An 18,258-nucleotide genomic window follows, 5' to 3' on the forward strand; every position below is an offset into this window, starting at 1 on the left:
CTAATTCATATTAATTTTTTCCTTCTACTTTCTGTTTCAGCAATGTTGATTGCAGCACATACCGACGGACGCGAGATATCCGGTATTCAATCGATACTACAGCTAGTATCGTTACATGTTTCCCAAGAATCAACCGCTGCTAGAGTTATTGTCGTTGCCTGCTTGCGACAGACAATATCTGTAAGGGCGCGATATGATGTATTTGATATTAGATTAATTATTCTAAGGAACCTTCTTTGTATAATTTAAGCGAGTTTATTTAAGGACTCTATATATCTCAATATGCCAGCTACATGAAACTTTAATGCAGCACATGGTAAAAAGCAACATCCTCAGCAAATGCAAGTCATTATTTAGGAAAACTCGACAAGAAAATTTTTTGCTGAAACGAAAGGGCACAGGAAAATTGAAAAATTGGTTTTTGGGGAAAGGAAATGGCGCAGTATCTGTCTCACATGTCGGCGGACAACTGAACCGCACCGTAAGGGAAGAGATAAAGGAGGGAGTGAAAGACTAAAGGAACAAAGAGGGGCCGCAGTGCAGGGCACAGGGTCTGTCACATTTGATGGACACTTCAGCCATGCCGCAAGGAAACGATGAGAAGGGATTGAACGAAGAAAAAATCGGCAGAGACACTTCCGAGTGCTTGTGTGTTGGAAATGCGAAAGCATTACTGCCCCTATGTGCATTGACATCCACCGACACATACACCACTTACACGCACATGCTCGTTTAGGACATCAGCGGGAACGCTGTACTACCAACGGTTGCATTACAATTTCTTTACAAAAAAGTAGAATTGCTTTTGAAGGGGGCGCTCGACTACTGATCCGGAGTTCCCGGGTTCGAACTCGATGGCGGCGGGTGCGTTTTTATGGAGAAAAAACGCTAAGGCTCCCGTGTGCTGTGCGATGTCAGTGCACGTTAAAGATCCCCAGGTGGTCGAAATTATTCCGGAGCCCTCCACTACGGCACCTCTTCTTCCTTTATTCTTTCACTCCATACTTTATCCCTTCCCTTACGGCGCGGTTCAGGTGTCCAATGATATATGAGACAGATACTGCGCCATTTCCTCCCCCCCCAAAAAAAACCAATTATTAAACCAATTTTGAAGGAAATGAAATGAAACGTTCTCACATATCGATGGAAACCTCAACCGCGCATTGAGGGAAGAGGTGAACAGTCGGGAGAGCATACAATTGACGTTTCATATGTCGTTGGTTGGAGTTTCTCTAGGAAGGTAGCATCCAACTTGACTACCTCATTTAACCTATATGCAGAGCGATCGTGTCACACTCTCAGCAGGAACTGTAATACATAGGTGAAGGACGTGAATGCCTTAAATAGCGAGGCTCGGCTCACGGCCGCATTCCGAATTTTCTTGTCATCGCTGGGATTGTTTATAGCTTCTGCGGCGACTGCGTTTCGATGGAAGCGAAACGCAAAAGCGCCCATGTGCAGTGCGATGTCAGTGCACGTTAAATTAAGATCCCCAGGTCGTCGAAATAATTCCGGGGCCCTTCAATACTGCCCCCCTTTCCTCTTTTCTTCTTTCACTCCCTCCTTTATCCCTTCCCTTACGGCGCGGTTCAGGTGTCCAACGATATGTTGCCCAAAAACCAATTTTCCTTTTCAGTGCCTTCCCTTACGGCGCGGTTCAGGTGTCCAACGGTATATGAGACAGATACTGCGCCATTTTCTTTCCCCAAAAAACCAATTATTACTATTATTATTATTTTCAGTGCATTCCTCGAACACACAGGCTTGACGTCCCGTCTGTTCTCCGTCAGGTAGTTACACGAAGCGACCGAACTCTCCGCGAGATCTATCTTGAACGATTAATAACTGGACGCCCTACTCCAGTTGTAACCAACACAGTGCTGTGTGCGTGTGTGATTTAATTCCTCTAAAATGAACTAATCACGCGCACAACCTGGTCACATTTCTTATTGTGTAAATAGTTTGTACATATTACTTCTACCCCTATCCTCTCTTCCTGTCCCCTCACCTCTTTCATTTCATTTCTCCATTCTGCCTGCTATCCTTTATTTCCGCTGCCCCAGCTCAGGTGCTTCAGTATCGATGGCAGATGCCGGGGCTAGCAAAAATCTTTTCCTTCCTTTTTACTATTATTTTTAATAAACCCACTACCACCATTTTCAGTTTTCATTACAGGCGCTAACAAACACACGCCGCCGGCTTTCTTCATAATAGGACTAGTAATGCTTTCGCATTATTATTTTTACTCCATTATTGCTTCATGAGAGTTTGGTCTCCCGCGTGACGCAAACAGTATGAAACCTCTTCCCATGGGCTGAATTTTCGGTAGGAAAAATTCTTGGGATTTTTTTGCTTGTCTGACGCAGAAATACCCCACACGCGTCGCTGATATCGCTGACCGCGGCCAGTAATGGTTGCGGCTTAGCTCAGCTAAGCCTTTTTATGCAAGAGAAAGCTTTGGTATCACCTGGTTAAGCATCGGTTTAGCTAGAGTTATCGACGAGCCAGGTGAATGAACCATCCGCTCTGCATCGGTTTCGGCTGCCCGTTCACGCTAGCTCCTTAAATACCTCTCCCGTCGCCTTGGAAGGTTCATGTGATGCGGCGTTAACCGCGGCGGAACTGAACAATGCGCTGCAGCGCTGCCTCCGCCGTTCAGCACCCGGACCGGACGGGACCGGACGGGGTGATATACCGGATTCTGCGAAACCTGAATGCGGAGCAAAGATAGATACTCCTGCAGCAGATCAACCTGGTTTGGGAACGCGGGCAGCTACCGGAGGATTGGTGAACCACAGTCGTTTGTCCCATCCGAAAGCCAGGCCGCCCACCTACAGAGCTGAGCGGATACCGGCAAGTTGCATTAACATCGGCGTCACGTAAGCTCATGGAGCATATGGCGTCGCAGCGTCTGAACGAGCGGGCTTCGGAGGCTGATTTGTTTAACGAACGGCAGACGGGTTTCCGTGGAATGCGGTGCACGGCTGATTCTATGTCGGACATTGTTACATGGCTGGAGCATGCCAGAGCGGCAGGCCAGGTTGCGCTGCTGCTGCTACTGGACGTCTCGGGCGCTTTTGACAACGTTCACTGCTCACCAATTCTCACGGTGCTTGAGGGGGCCGGTGTGAGCGGGGGCCTTTTGCGATACGTTCACGGCTTTGTAAGCGGGCGCACCATGCGCGTACGAGTAGGCGGTAAGCTCTGAGCCTCGTCCGATTGATTTGGGCGTGCCACAGGGCTCTATCTTATCACCATTCCTGTTTACAGTGCCCATGTCGGTGGTGCCGGCCTCCCTCCCCACGAACGATCGACATCATGTGTACATGTCCCTATATGCAGACGACATAGCTCTGTGGACCCGCTGCGGTGGCTCAGCTGTTACGGCGCTCGGCTACTGATCTGGAGTTCCCGGTTCGGACCCGACCGCGGTGGCTGCGTTTTTATGGAGGAAAAACGCTAAGCCGCCGGTGTGCTGTGCGATGTCAGTGCACGTTAAAGATTCACAGGTGGTCGAAATTATTCCGGAAGCCTCCACTGCGGCACCTCTTTCTTCCTTTCTTCTTTCACTCCTTCCTTTATCCCTTCCCTTACGGCGTGGTTCAGGTGTCCAACGATATACGAGACAAATACTGCGCCGTTTCCTTGCCCCCAAAAGCAATTATTATTATTATTATCATAGCTATGTTGTGCCGGGGACCAACGAGCGAGGCGCTCCGCGTGCGGGGGTGCATTCAGGGAGCTCTGAGCGCAATCGATACCAGCTTGCGCGGCCTTGGTCTGTCGCTGAGCGTGGACAAATCGGTGGTCAAGGCGTTCGTTTCGCGCTCGCGCGCGTACCTTGCGCTACTGTCACTCGACGGGACTCAGATTGCTTGGCGTAAATCGGTGCAGTACCTTGGCCTGTACATCGACTGGCGCCTTTCCCTCCGCCCTGCGGCGACCAAGGCCTGTCTGAAGATGACGCGCATCACCGCCGCCGTGCAAAAGATCACCGCTAGAGGCCAGTGCCTCCCCCAGCAAGCAGCGCTGTGGCCATACAATGCCGCAGCTTTGGGGGCGGTGCTCTATGCGCTGCCGCTCGTCGCGATGCGCAAGCCGTGCAGGAAGAAGCTCGAGTTACAGCACCGCAAGTCCCTGCGCGTGTGCCTAGGCCTGCCCAAAAAATCGCAGTGCGCCGCAACTTTGGCCGAGGCAGGAGCGTGGCCACTTGAGCTTCAAACAGAGCGCAGGGCAATGAATGACATCGACCGGCTTCACCGCGCACCGGACGGCGGCTCGCTGCTGCAGCGTACGGGCTCGCACCCGCGCTCACAAATGGGCGCGGTGCTGCTCGATTATGAGCAGTTAACTAAAGGCCGACCACCAACGGCTCGTGCGCGCCCCAGCCTGTTCCCTCTGAGGTGCAGCGAGAGATCATCGGCACCGCGGGAAAGCGGAGCACACCCCTCTGTGCTGTGCAGCAGATGTCCAGACCCGTCATACACGAGGAGATCAGGGACCATCTCCTCGTGTAAACCGATGGCTCAATGGCCCGCGACCGCCGCTCCCTTGCCGCGGTGGATACCATCCTCGCCCTGCGACTGCACAGCCAGCAGCACGCAAGCTTCCTGGGCTCCTCCACCACGGCGGAGTTGATGGGGATCCGGCTCGGGCTGGACCTGCTGCTCACCCTCGGCACTCCGCCGCCCAGGAGTGCTCTGCTGTGTGACTCCCGCGCCGCCCTCAGCCGGCTGCAATCCAACGGCCGCAGTACCCCAGTAGTGCGGGGCATTCGCTCGCGCATCGAGCGCCTCGCGCAGAGAGGATGTGACGTACGTGCACAGTGGGTGCCCGGTCACTGCGGCATCGTCGGCAACGAATAAGCTGACGACCTCGCGACCGCTGCACACCAGCTACCTGCCAGCGATCTGCCCCTTGCGCTGGAGGACGTGCGTGCGGTCATCCAGGACATCTCCGAAAGCCGCACCCCGACCCACTCATCGCAGGAGGTGAGCACACTTACGCGGTCGCCACGTGAAATGATCCTCCATGTGCACATTGGCTGCATGTGGCACGGGGAACGACGGGAGCGTCTCGGAATCGCGACGAGTGATGTCTCTGACGAATGCGGTGCAGTGGAAACACTAGAGCACCTGCTCCTTCAGTGTGCTGCGTTCGCCGATTCTCGGTGCGATATATGCTTGCGGCCTAGAGGGCTCTTGGCGTACTACCAGGCTTCCTCAAGACGCTATTGCAGCCGCAGGGCAGTGCGCGCACCCGTGAGCAAACGTTTTTGAGCCTCTGTGCATTCCTCGAACAGACGGGCTTGACGTCCCGTCTGTTCTGCGCAGTGACCGAACGTTCCGCGAGTTCTACCTTGGAGGATTAAAAACTGGACTTCCCCACTCAAGATGTAGTCAACATAGTGCTGTGCGCGTGTTGTTTTTGAAGCGAAAAACTTCACTACGCTAGTCAACACCGCGCTTCGCGCGAGCGGGCGTATGTCCGAGCACAAATGACGTCACGCACGGCGCAGGCGGCCTCCGCCGTCTCCGTCGCCTGTTTCCATTTGTTTCGCTCTCTCTCGCTCCCTAGTCACTTCTGCGCATGCGCCACTAGTAGCACCGAGCCACAGGTATTCCGCCGCTGCGTAGCGCCGCGCCTTTCCTCAAAATCTTTCAATTTTCAGTTTTCTGTTTCCTCTTTTATTGTGTAAATGGTTTTTGTGTATATGACCTGATCCCCGTATCCTCTCTTCCTGTCCCCTCACCTCTTTCATTTCATTTCTCCATTTTGCCTACTAGCCTTTATTTCTGCTGCCCCAGCTCAGGTGCTTCAGCATCGACAGCAGATGCAGGGGTTAGCAAAAAGTCTTTTCCTTCCTCTTTATTATTATTATTCTAATAAACCACATACTACTACTGTTTCCTCTTTCCCTCCCTCCTTTATCCCTTCCCATACGACGCGGTTCGGTTGTTCACCATGATATGTGAGACGGCTACTTTGCCACTTCGAAATTATTCCGGAGCCCTCCACTCGGGCACCTCTTTCTTCCTTTCTTCTTTCACTCCCTCCTTTATCCCTTCCCTTGCTGTGCGGTTCAGGTGTCCAACGATATATTAGACAGATACTGCGCCATTTTTTTTCCCCAAAAACCAATTATTATTTTAATTACTTCCTTTCCTCAAAAACCAAACAAAACAAGTGATCCGACCGCGTTCACAGAGTTCATTGACGTTGACAACTTTGCTAAGACCTCTCATTTTCACGAAACGAATCCCGCAGCGGTGGCTCAGTGGTTAGGCCGCTCGGCTACTGATCCGGAGTACCCGGCGGCTGCGTTTTTATGGAGAAAAAACGCTAAGGCGCCCGTGTGCTTTGCGATGTCAGTGCACGTTAGAGATACCCAAGTGGTCGAAATTTTCCGGAGCCCTGCACTACAGCACCTCTCTCTTCCTTTCTTCTTTCAATCCCTCCTTGATCTCTTCCCTTACGGTGCGGTTCAGGTGTCTAACGATGTATGAGACAGATACTGCACCGTTTCCTTTTCCCCCAAACCAATTATTATTATTCACGAAAAGAAACGCGCACAACCGGCTCCACGGGTCAGTGGACACCTCGATATCGCTTTCGTTTTGTGTATCCTGGATTCGCTGGGCTAATGCACATTAATTTTTATAGGTCCTTCATGAACTAATCACGTGCACAACCTGGACACATTTCTTATTGTGTAAATAGTTTGTACATATTACTTCTCCCCCTATCCTCTCTTAGTGTCCCCTCACCTCTTTCATTTCTCCATTCTGCCTGCTATCCTTTATTTCCGCTGCCCCAGCTCCGGTTCTTCAGTATCGATGGCAGCTGCCGGGGCTAGCAAACACTTTTTCCTTCCTTTTTATTATTATTTTATTAAACCCACTTACTACTAGGCTAGTAAATAAAAATTGGTTTTTGGGCAAAGGAAATGTGGCAGTATTTGTCTCAAATATCTTCGGCGGACACCTGAACCCCGCCGCAAGGGAAGGGATAGAGAAGGAAGTGCAAGAAGAAAGGAAGAAAGGGGTGCTGTACTGGAGGGCTTCGGAATAATTTCGGCCACCTGGTTAGTAAAGCTTTCGCTTTAAAGTATTTGACGCACTTAAGTCCCCTTATGCGCGGGAATCAGAAAACGCTGATGGTTCACTGTACAGTGTATGAGCACACGAAAAACTGGACGCAGTGTAGTGCAAAGACATAGTGTGAGCTTATGACGCCGCCCACGATGAACGGTTGCATCACAATTTTGACAGTAAAGTCTAGGGAGGCATACTATTAAACGTGCATATAAGATCGATTAGCAAACCGGTCGCGAGCTAGCCCCCCTCCCACCATTGACTACCACACGTTAGCAAAACGCAATAAGAAATTTTATGACACCATCTGAAACGCAGTACGGCCAGCCGTTTGCTTACATTTTTCAGGCCTAATTTACAAAAATTTGCGCCCCATGTATGTCTGCCAGTGGCAAGTATATGTAGATGAACGACATATATAGGATTGTGTGAAGAGGCGATGCTCTGCTTGATGTGTGGATTATACGGCCACTTGACGTCCCCCTTTTTTCTAGTCATCACTGGGACATCGGTACTATCTTCGAGTACACACAGACACGCCGCTGGCTTTTCTCTTAATGAGGCTAGTATTATTTTCAAACCTCTTTATTGACGAATGGTTTTAACTAATGCCTAGCGTGCGGATCCAATTTTCAGGAAACTCCTGGCAGGGGTTTTCCTCGTATATCGGTCCACCAGCCACTTGAAGTGACCAGAGGTGGAGGGGATTATTTAGGTTGTTTTCGCCAGCACAAACAGTATTTTAGGATGTAGCTGGAAACATGCTTGCAGTGAAGTTACCCTGTTGTGAAGTGAAAGTATACGTGTGCGAACTTGTGCGCGGCCCGCGTTTCTATGCAGGCGAAACGTAAAACACCTGGCGTGCAACACGATATTAGGGCACGTTAAAGATCCCCAGGTTCTCGACTTTATTCTGGAGCTCTCCACTACTACACTTCGTTCTTCTTCCACTTCACCTTAGTTCTTTTCATCACTGCGCTGTTGAACCCGCCGCGGTGGCTCACTGGTTAGGGCGCTCGACTACTCATCAGTAGTTCCCGCGGGTTCGAACCCGACCGCGGCGGCTGCGTTTTTATGAAGGCAATACGCTAAGGCGGCCGTGTGCGGTGCGATGTCAGCGAACGTTAAAGATCCCCAGGAGGTCGAAATTATTTCGGAGGCCTCCACTACGGCACCTCTTTCTTCCTTTCTTCTTTCGTTCCCTTCTTTACCCCTTCCCTTACGGCGTGGTTCGGGTGTTCAACGGTATGTGAGACACACTGCGCTATTTCTTTTCCTGAAAAACCAAATATTATTATTATTGTTATTATTATTATTATTATTCGTGGTCATCGAAGAACTGTGTGACAGTTACAGCGCCGTTGGTTTCCGTCAAAGCCAAAAATAATTTGTTAAGTAAGTGTTGTGGTGTTGTGAGTTAAATATATTTGTAATCTATTTAGTACGGGTTAAATTTGTTTAAGATGTGGTGGTATGACGGCTATTTTGACGGTATGTCCGGCACTTCAGGGAGAAAAATTTGTCAGAGAGACTTAAGTCTGCTTATGTGTGTAAATGCGAAAGCATTTCTATCCCCGAGTGCATTCTTTTCTCGTAATGCTTGTATATGAATTTAAATTATTTTCTACGAGTTCTTGAAAGCGGCAGCGCCATAGTGCGTTCCGGGTGGTGCCCACGCTGATATGACACCACCTGGAAAGCTGTATAATGAAAGGTTGCAGCACAATCATGGTTCGAAAATTTTGCAAGGCATACAATTGAAGTTGCATATGTCATGGTTCGCATCCCTGTAGCAAGCTAGCCTCTAACTGTACTACCGAATGTAAGCTGTGTGCAAATATAAATTGTGTGACCCCACTCGAAACGCTGGGCGACAGATGGTTGCGTCAAAACTTTGCTACGAATGCCGGAAAAACTGGCGTCAGATTGAGCACAACCAGTGGGGAGGATATATAAACGAACGACGTGTGTAGGACTGTCCAAATTAGTTGTGCTGGGCTTGCTGTATTCACCATACGTCCGCTTGAAGAAGTCACCATATTGTTCTTGACATCGCAGGGATTTTCTTTACCAACTGCAAGTACACAAACACGGGCGCGCGAAGGAGCCGCCAGCTTTCCTAATAATGCGACTATTAATGCCTTCGAAATAAAAGTGGTTGTTTATTTGGGCTGCTAAACACATGGACGCTGGATCAAATTCCAACCGCGGTGGCCGCCAGTGAAAGGTAATTATTAGCAAATGGCCGAAATTATTCCGGAGCCCACAACGACTGCATCTTTTTTTTTTTTGCCGCCAGGGTGGCTCAATGGTTATGGCGCTCGCTCCTGACCCTGAAGACGAGGATTCGATCCCGGCGGCGGCGGTCGAATTTCGATGTAGGCAAAATTCTAGAGGCCCGTGCACTCTGCGATGTCAGCGCAGGTTGAAGAACCCCAGGTGGTTGAAATTTCCGGAGCCCTCCACAAGGCGTCCCTGAGAGTCTGAGTCACTTTGGTACGTTAAACCCTTATAAACCATAAAGTGCGTTTTTTTTTCGATTCTTTCTTTGACAGCGCTGCATCCTTCTCTCCTTCCCTGAAGCCTTGGCTCCGTGCGCACCAAGAAGTGGGATAGTTAAAAGCCGGCACCCGCCGCTGTGGCTCAGCGGTTAGGGCGCCCAGGTACTGAGCGAGAGTTCCCGATTTGGAAATCGGCCGCGGCGGCTGCGTTTCGATGGAGGCGAAACTCAAAAGGCGCCGGTGTGCTGTGCGATGTCAGTGAACGTTAAAGATCCCCAGGTGGTCGAAATTATTCCGGAGCCCTCCACTACGGCACCTCTTTCTTCCTTTCTTCTTTCACTCCCACCTTTCCTCCTTCTCTTACGGCGCGGTTAAGAAATCCACCAAGGAGCGAGACAGTTATTGCGCCATTTCTTATGCGCAAGAACTGCTGATTTTAAATTTCTTTAAATTCGGTGATAATCGGAAGGGATAACCAAAACAGAGCAAATACACATGAATTTTTAACTACTTGCAATAATTAATCAGTGCTGCCAAAGCAACAAAGTTAATAACATATGAGCTTCGACGCTTGTGACTTTTAACGCTCCATCCGTCGCGCTGCAAGGTACCACCTCTCAAATTGTACGGGACAAACTCCCACGCATTTCAACCCCTTATTTTAATATTATATAGCGGAAATTTTGTTCCATCATTTCACTTAACGTTTCGCCAACAATCTACAAAATAGCATGACTGGTTGAACAGCATTGATGACCACTGGTTCCTGTTCCGCCAGAAATAAGCATTCTAGGCCATCTATTTTCTGCTTCGCGTGATACGCGTAGATAACAGTTAAAAGTGCCCAGTTGATTCTTTCCGTAGCTAGTGACAGTTCCGAGAGTAATGTGTTAGTCACCAACTTTATCGAGGAGTCTCTCAGCATGTGGTTAGCGGTGAACATCATAGGGAAATTTTCTAAGCAGTTACCGCATACCAATGCCTTATTCCGCCGCCAACAGCTCCCAACAGAGCAGAATCAGATGAAGCCGATTTGCAATCTGCGCATGCCCTTTTCGCGGCCAGCGTGAGTAGTACATGGCTAATATGAGTTCAAAGTTCACTATTTAAGCAGGTCAAAGAAAAGGACAAAGTAGTAGCTGCAGTGCAGAATTAGTGTTTTAGTAAAAAATAAACAAAAATAAAAATCAAATACATATATAGATAAACAGGCCTCACACAGCAACTACGGGAAGTGTTTCTGCTGCCTCCCTGTGATCATTAAAGTATGAAAAACGATTGATGTTGTGATTCCTGACGGCCCGGGTTCACAGTGCCCATGCCGTTTTCCCTCCAGTTGCTAAGGTGAAGTATTGAAGCTTGTGTACTTTCTGCAGCATGCTCGCCGGACAAGTTCAAGACTTCCCTCTTTAGTTTTAATATCCACAAATACGGCGTTTAAGACGCCAGTTAATTTTGCGTTCCCGACGGCTACCATGCGACAGCGTTGGGCAGCCGGGCCCGCAGCGACTTGTGCTTCGTCGGCGGAGAGCGGGATCCTGTTTCGACGACAACGCCATCTCGCGCCGAAATTTTCGGGCCACTTCAGCAGCACCCAGAACCCGCTGTGATTGGCAACTGGTCTGAATTCTATTAAAGTTGCGCCCAGTGACGTGATATTGCTACAGCAGCGATGCCAGGACCAGCACTCAACCGTCAAACGTTCCATTAACATTCTAGCCCCACGCGACCTCCTTTCTGAGCGGCAGAGAAGACAAAGTGTTAGTGGTTACGTGAAAAGTACTCGTGGAATTTGGAGCTATAACTTCGCCTCTGCCTTTGGTTAAGCCTTCTGATGACGGAGCTCCGTATAAAAGAAAGTTTTCTCTATAAATAAACATCTTTGCAGATCCGCGCACCACTATCGGTGGTGTTAGTAAATGCAGCTAAAGAAAAGATACGGCAGAAAAGGAATAAAGCGGTTCGACGCCTGAGGATGGGATAGAAGATGTGGTGAAAAAAAACGCCAAAATAAAATGAATTGATCTTCGTCGCCTCGATAAAGAAATCACTAAAGGTCGTGGTCCTTTAAGCCAATGCCCTTTGCCACTAGCGCTTCCTGAGCTTAGCCGCAAACTGACCTTATATCTCACAGCCGGCTAGCGAGGCCGTCAATATTGTTGTTGTTTTGTGCCCCCTTAATTTATTTTTTTTTCTTTACATCCTATTGCGTTTCTTAACTTTTTGTCTTTTTTTGTATTCGCAAGGATTGATTTTCGGAAGTTTCTTGGAGAGAATCGGAGCAGAAAATGAATAGTAAACAGACTAGAATCCTGTCGCTGGTTGTGGCGAAAATAGCTGGAGGAAATGATCCCATAGCTGAGCTGCGAAAGTAGAGAGGAAGCACGTAGTCTGCAGCACTGCGCCAAGCCGAGTTTACCACAATCGAAAACAGGATCAAGGAAGCTGAGTTTTCGCTGATGTTTTTTTTTTCAAAATTAGATCTTTGGAAAAGTGAGAAGCATTGCTGAGAAAGTGTCCCATATAGAGGACGAGGTCGACAGGGTCATCAATATTCAAAAACGCCTTCACCGTGAGCCTGTGTTCGAAGACAGCATTGCACTCAGGTATAGGCCCCGCCGCGGTGGCTCAGTGGTTAGGGCGCTCGACTACTGATCCGGAGTTCCCGGGTTCGAACCCGACCGCGGCGGCTGCGTTTTTATGGAGGAAAAACGCTAAGGCGCCCGTGTGCTGTGCGATGTCAGTGCACGTTAAAGATCCCCAGGTGGTCGAAATTATTCCGGAGCCCTCCACTACGGACCTATTTGTTCCTCTCTTCTTTCACTCCCTCCTTTATCCCTTCCCTTAAGGCGCGGTTCAGGTGTCCAACGATATATGAGACAGATACTGCGCCATTTCCTTTCCACCAAAAACCAATTATTATTATTATTATTACTCAGGTATAGAATTTCCTTTGTTTTTTCTGTGCGCCTATCTCAACATCAACTTCATTATTATCCACTTTTTTTCCTTACTGCAAACCGCTGTTCGACAACAGCTGAGGCTTAGGGAACTGTTGAGTGCTACCTCAAACAAAAGGTGAATGAAGGTGCCCACATTGTAATGCAAGGTTTCAACTTCAACGAAATATACTTCCTCTTTTTCTTCAGTTAAAATATGGCTTTCGTGTTCTGAACGCCATTGACGTATCGGCCACGCGTTGTTCGCAAAATAATAGTTCCGAGCCTTCGTGCGGGCGATATTGCCATGCAGTGTTTTTTTTATTTTTTGTTCGTTTTAATAACATCGTTCATCTTGTCGTCTAAATCATGGGCACTTCAAAGCAATACCCCTCTACGTGAGTAATTTTTTTATTTTAAGCGAGTTTTTTACCCATTCTTAGGACGCTTAGATTGTGATGAACAGGCTAATTTTTTGTAAAAACAATTTGCATTTAATCTTATACTACATTAATCACATGGTCTCGATGGCTGCACAGTTGAAGGCACAGAAGTGATTTTAAACAAATCTTTACTACTTGCTACTTTATGGCGCAAAGCGGCTCCGCAATTATAACAGTGAACCTGGTCACATTTGATCGTCAGTTAGCTAAAAAAATACCTTTAGGGCTTAATTACTCTTTAATATAATGTTCTCCCTCGTAATGCCAGGATTTTGTCTGCTCTTATTAGGTGCCTAAGACAAATATTTTACCGCACAGGTTAGAGACGGCGCTTTGTGGTGCGTTTTCGGTCAGTCTGCGTCTCTTTTTTGTGCGCCGGCAATTATTTGTTATGTGTAACCATGTAGCTTGCCAGTTCTTTCTGAGATTAGAAAAAAATTTCAGTGGACCTCACCAACAAAAACTAGGACTGTTATTTACCAATATATCTTGTATTTATGCCTGGTTGGCTTGTTTGGGCTACGGGGTTTAACGTGCCGAAACGACTCTGGCTATGTGAGACGTCGTAGTAAAGGGCTACGGCTAATTTCGGCCAACCGTGATTCATTAACTTGCGCTAGCATCGCACAGTAAACGGGCATCTAGCATTTCGCCTCCATCGAAATGCGAGCGCCGAGGCCGGAATCGAACCCTTGTCTTTCGGGTCAGCAGCCGAGTGCCTAAACCAATCGGCGACCGTGGTTGCTATTTATTATTGAATCGTGCTGTGACTTCCGCGTGAAAAAGAAACAGAACAAATTTTCTTAGCCACTCACTACACATAATGAAGATAAGACAGCCTAAAAACTTGCCTGTATTTCTGGAAACGCGAGCGCTGCAACTACTGATTAGCACTGCATTGTCAGCAGTTGTTGTCTCAATGCTTATTTACGTTCTTGCCCTCTTTTTTTTCTGATTTCTATTTCGTTCAGGTCAGTTATTTAAAAATGTGACTAATTATATCTTGAATTATTTTCCCACATCCGTTTTAGAAGAGGCATAGCCATAACAAATTCAAATTCAAAGTTTTTTCTTATGCGTGAAGCTCTCTTTGAGTGTTGTCATATATACTCGAATACTCGATGCGAGTACTGTGACGTATTAAATTTTTCTGCTAAAATTCAGCCATGGCAGCCTCTCCTCAGTCCCTGGTGCCTTTTCGTGGGCACCAAACATCGACATCCCCAAAGCGTTTTAAATAGCGAAGCGTTTTTCAGTGCTTGTTCTTCAAACTTTCCGCTCTTTTAACTAAACTTGTCATGCAATATACTTAAATGCCTGTCTAATTCTGTAGAAAGAACACTAGCTTCTTGCTACTTTTCCCAAAACTCTGTTGATAATCTATGGTGTGCGTTTGAATACTGTTCTATCAACATTCTTAAAAAGGGAACAGAGATTACGAAATGTCGACGAAGAAATATAAAACATAGAGCACGAAAACTCTAGTTCAGTAAATTTCTTATTGACTATGCAAAGAAATTAGGACGGGAAATTTTTACCCTGAACATTGAAACCAGCAGTGGTTTGCTATTGCAATTTCAAATTTTGATTAATATAGAAAACAGCGAAGACTGCGTGCAGGAAAAACTTCCAGACAGAAAAGCGTGTCTGGTGCCTACAGATTATGTTTCTAGAAAGACATTCCTAGCCGATAGAAAGGGCAGCTGACTGCCCGTCTATACATCGCGCTGTTGATATCTGTTCATATAAACTCTGAGTCCTGATCTGCTCGGGCCAGGCGGGCTTACTGAGGCACGCTTTCGTCTTCAGTTATGAGAGCACCGAAGCACCTGTGAAAATCACGGTCTACAGAGCCTGAAAATAGTTCCTCAAAGTACCTAAGTTCTGATTTCATTGTTGTTCAATTGCGAATGCTTCGTCAATATTCCGCCCCTTAATCAAAGCTGTAAACATTCTCTTTGGATTGAATCTCTCTGGATTCTTTCAGAAATTTTTGTTTGCAGTGCTTCTTTTGAAGTAGTCTATATTTGCAAGGACAAGCCGAAATTCAATCAAACAATAAATAAACACATCACCTTACTACAAACAACATTCTTTTTATCAATGCTTTCTCAGAAGGAATTTCTACACACGAGCAAGCACAACTCTGTTCTTTCGCACACCAGAAAGTTTTATTTCACGGTAATGCTCTTGATGACTCTTAAAGGTGCTCTGGCCTTTTTTGTGCCAACCTTCGAATTATTGAAAAGCGACGGATTCTCGACAGCATAAAAGATTCCCTGGTTTTTCGTGGCCCATAATTTTCTGATCAGAGATTTTATTTATGCAGTTGACTGCAACATGGCTGCGTTGTGATATGTACGGGAACTGGGATGTTGTTCTTATTCGTTAAATATATTTTGGTGTTGAAACCACTCGACGAAGTCGACACTACTCCATGACATTCCGTACCATGAAAGTTTGATTTCCCAGATATACGAATTTTGTAATACTGTTGTAATCAGTGTTGTGGGGTCCATAAAATGCGGAAATTCTTCTTCATGGACGTTTTTTGGTTATGTGCAGCGTTCATATGAGCGAAAAAACATACGCAAGTGAAGATTTTAGTCGGCATTCGTATTTGTTTTCACATGGCGAAGTTCAGGTGCGCACCGACAAAGTGAGCCAGTTAAACGTCTTTCTTTTACTGAAATGCATGTTAGAGTCTAGATTTTGAATAAGGCTAGACTGAAACAGGGAAATAGACTGCCTTAATTATTTCGCGCTAATAGGCCCTGATCTCTGCACCCGGTGAGAAAGCGAAACAGACAAGCTGGAGCCTCTGCAGCGGCTAGAATGGTGTTACAAGGACATCAGTCACCGTATTCTTTGTTGCATTATTAGCCTCTACCGCTCATGACCAGCGTTTCGTACGCTTCCCGTGAGCGTCTCGGTTATCTCGGTTAATGTCGCTCCCGCTGGCGAAGTTATGGCCCTTGGAGAGAAGCGACGCACGCAGAAGCAGAGATCTGAAGAATCCATATATCAGCGTCGGCGCCGGAAACACCTGTCAGATGTGAATTGATGAGGAGCAGTAACAAACTGCTCACCGGCAGCGACTCTGGATTAATCTTGGCTACTGCGCTGGACAGAGGAACGATTCTTTCTATCTCTTTCATGTCTGTCTGTGCCGTTTGTTATAATACCAATGCGTGTAAAGGTAGTCACGTACAAGACAAAGCAAATAGAGGTATATCAGCATAAAAGGGTGCACCTGGCAGCAGCAACAGCGCGATGAGTTATCTGTGACCACAATGAGACATGCTCAGACACTCACCTGCTTCGTGTTCGGGCGGCGTTAACGTAAGTTTTAAACTTGAGGGGCCAGTTGAGACCACATGCGGGAGCAAAGGATCCAAGGTAGGCCATAGCGAGAAAGGAACTTGTGATCTGGCAGGTACCGAGAAGCCCGGCGCAAACAACCCAAGTGACAGCAGCCCGGAAATCGAGCCGTTGTGAGCGCATTGTCGCTGACGCGGTGTCATGGCCGAGAAAAGTGCTAATCCTAGACCTGAAACCTCTGGAGTTGCTGTCAAGATGCATGACCAGGAATTACGACACTGATATACTACTGCCCTCAAGTGTGGTTGATGCGGATGTATTGTGCGGGACCACTGGTGTGTGATCGGTAACTTTCGTTTATTCGCCGGGGCCAATAAATTACGGTGTTCCCTCAATAATGATGGAAGCCGGGGTCGCATCCGCTGCGCATAATGAAGGCTATGCCACAAAGCGTGCAAAAAGTCAGAGTCCGGTGTTAACACTTGACTTCCTACTTATACCAGTGCTGCTGCTGGCACTGAAAAAAAAAAACAATAAATTATTCCTTTAGATTTCTTCCCGAACATACTCGTATCACCTTTCTGAAATTAACAATAAATATCCTAGGCTTCATCGTTTCTTTTTCTTCTTCAAGATTCTTATCAAAAACAACGCGTAGGGTGCTTCTCTAGCACGCACGATAGATGCTCGCCGCAAGAGCAGCAGCCTTGCATCCGTTAACCCGAACCATCGACGTAGCCTTTTGCAAAACAGGATATAGCCTGCGCCTCCAGGGACACGGCTTCGCTCTCTCATTCGTGCCTAGCGTGCGTCGCGTGTCCAGCGACAAAGGCGATGATCGCGTGTTCACTGTTCCGCTACACCAGCCGTCCATTTCGCTAACATCGGTTTGCTCTCTGACTATTTCTGACCCCATGGTTTTTCTACTTAGCGCGCATCAGTTTCAACGCATGTTTGTGTTCTTACGCACGCTAGTGGGCAGGCTACAACGCTTGCAGGAGCACTATGTGCGCGTGGTTGGAATTCCTTCGGCTGCGGGTTAATTCGAGAGCTGCAGCTCCAACAGGGCCCTGAAAGAGGGAGGACGCTGCTGACCCTTGTGCAAGGGTGAGGGTATGAGCTGTTTCTTTTAACTTCCTCATCCCACACATTGCTTCGCTGCATTCGGAATGATTCGAGTTGTAGTGAAACTGTCCGATTTTAGGTGACTCCAACCTCCGCTTAGCTGCAGCTTTGCTCAAAAGATGGCCTCGCCAATATCATTATGTAAGATGGACTGCAAGACATTTGTGAAGATTGATTCTTCCTGTCTGTATCTTGCGGCAATGGAATTAATAGGCAGGCATCAAGCATGTGCTGTTCGAGTTGATAGTGTCCCAAATCATATCCATATCTGATCGGTACTGGAGACTATAATTTGCTTCTTGCTGTCCAGCCAGGTGGAGCAGGCCTTGTGAATTGGTTGGCCACCAAAATTGTTTCACAGTTTTTTTTAATGCCAAATTATCTCTACCGGTAGGTTTGCCTTATAGCAATTAAGTGTTCCTCTTCCGCCTTTTTTGTTTCCAGCGACTGGATACAGTCATGAGAGAAATTTGCGCGCTTCTTAAAAGTAGCGGATACTTTCTATTAACTCACTCTTAGCTTTTTCATGGAATATTTTCGCGGCCTGTCGAGAGGCGCATGAGAAAGGTTTTGATGGAGCCTTTACTTCCTGTGCCTGTCTAGCGGCAGTCTTACTCAAGTTTTTTTGACAGCAGTGTGCTAAAGCTAGTATGGTGTATGTATATTCACTCGGCCACAAAATTCTATTTATTTAAACTCCACATGTCTTTATTACTCGCCAAGAGATGCCTTGGCCGCCTGGGGACGTTTGGCCTGTGGTCGCAAACACAATTGCGGGTCAGCAGCTTTGCACCATAACAATTGAGCCACAATGGCTGCGCGAAGTGAACGATAG

The sequence above is a fragment of the Amblyomma americanum genome, chromosome 9 (genome assembly GCF_052857255.1).
Source record: "Amblyomma americanum isolate KBUSLIRL-KWMA chromosome 9, ASM5285725v1, whole genome shotgun sequence".
NCBI lineage: Eukaryota > Metazoa > Arthropoda > Arachnida > Ixodida > Ixodidae > Amblyomma > Amblyomma americanum.